The 1,773-nt window shown below is 39.4% G+C and overlaps 1 protein-coding gene across 1 annotated transcript in view; it reads left to right on the top strand.

Annotated features, from left to right (window-relative positions):
• The window catches only part of LOC147817158 (uncharacterized), a 12,973-nt gene that overhangs the window by 8,615 nt on the left and 2,585 nt on the right, over window positions 1-1,773 (top strand). The gene's annotated exons all lie outside the window — the stretch shown is intronic.

The following is a 1,773-nucleotide window of genomic DNA, read 5'->3' as shown; positions in this document are numbered from 1 at the left end:
AATTACTCATTTCATCTCACAGCACTTTCTTCTTCAGTGGTTTAATGGAGACAACTGGAGAAAAAGCACCACCCACTTTTTATCAATCTAACTCATTAACTCATTCTTTTTAACATTTGCACAACATTTGGATGGGAACCCAACCTGAGATACAGTTTACCATCCGGCAACAGTCATCTGACTGAAGATTAAAATTTAATATATTTTAATATATGTAAGTAAGTTACACATTAAGTGTGATGGTAAGGATGTTGAAAACTGGTATATGAGCTACATATACAAAGACAATGGAGCAGAATTTGCGTTTGGTTTATTAACCAAATGTGACTTAGCATTTTTAAAAGTGAAATGAAATACTCATATGTTGGATATGACATTGGTGTGTGTTGTGTTCAGCAGGCATCGGTGCAGGATCCAGTCCCTCCTACTGACCTGAACAGGCCGCCACTCTGCCATGTGACAGAGTGACATGGATATTCAACAGAGAGCAGTCTGACTCTATAGTTGAAGTCAGGAATGGAAACGTTGTGATGAACTCAGCTCGAGCTGCTGGGCTGAGTCTTTCCAGTAGCTGCTCTCTGCTCATCAGCAACATCGCTACTGGGGATGTTGGTTTATTTGTCGGCAGGGGGAGACCAACGACTTTGACCCGTATCTAAATATTCTGACAAGTGAGTCTCATTTTACATTAAACTGTAACTCTGCATTCATGAAAACGAACGACTTGGTATCAGGTAAACACCTGTCAGCAGAGGAAGACCACTGACCATGACACACTTGTGTATCTAAATATTCTGAATGAGTCTTAGTGACCAGCTCATTCATATCCTTCTTCTTATGAAGGGAGGATATATAATCCTCCGCTCTTTAACAAACTATTAACTAAAAAACTATGCCCCCCCCCCATCTGTTTCATGAGGACAATCACTCAGCAAAACAACAATAACAAAAGATCCTTATAATAAGGTCTATAGCAAATGTTTTACAAATTAACTGTAATCACGTTTTCTTTCAGTGTCTCCATCTCCACCAGACGTTGGAGATGATAGAAATACAACGCACTAATAAAGATTTCTCTCCTGTAGTTTCCTCATGGCGCCATGTTGCCACCATTTCAAGGCTTCTGGGGAGAAATGCACTTTGTTACTTTGGTAAGAAATCCCTTATCAATGTTCATTATTAGAGAAGGAAAGTGTCTACACTGTAATAATGATAATACTTTTTATTTGTACAGCACCTTTCAAACTAGAAATGTAGCAGTAAGTGTTTTACTCTATACCAATATCTGATATCTATTGGTGGTGTTTTCCAAAGCTTTGGGCCGTAACTGATGAAGGGTTGTTGGGAACCTTCAGTAAAGCAGCAGTAGATGACCTCAGTGTTTTCGGAGGCACATAGTTAATCAGGGAGTTAGATGTAGCTTGGTCCTTGCTCATTAAGGCATTTGTATATAAAGAGGAAGAGCTTGAAATGGATCAAAGGGACAGTTTGCGTTATTTGAGGTGGGGTTGTATGAGGTATTCATGCAGAGTCAGAATGTTAGCTGCCACGTGTTTCTATTTTATTCTGCTAATCTAATGCAATATGTCCATTACCGTTTTCTATCTGTTCATCCAAATAATTTAAAGGGGACATATTATGCAAAATGCACTTTTCCATGGTTTTCTATCAGTAGTATGTGTCCCCGGCGTGTCTACGAACCCCCCACACATGAGAAAAGTCCATCCTCTCCGTCTTTTGCTTTCTCCACCTTTCAAGAAATGTGTGCTCAAG

This window comes from Seriola lalandi, unplaced genomic scaffold, assembly GCF_002814215.2.
Source record: "Seriola lalandi dorsalis isolate HSWRI2012SDOR001 ecotype SW California unplaced genomic scaffold, Sedor1 jcf7180002055009, whole genome shotgun sequence".
In the NCBI taxonomy this organism is placed as follows: domain Eukaryota; kingdom Metazoa; phylum Chordata; class Actinopteri; order Carangiformes; family Carangidae; genus Seriola; species Seriola lalandi.
Note: the sequence above shows the minus strand (reverse complement) of the source record. Positions and strands in the feature narration are given on the sequence as shown.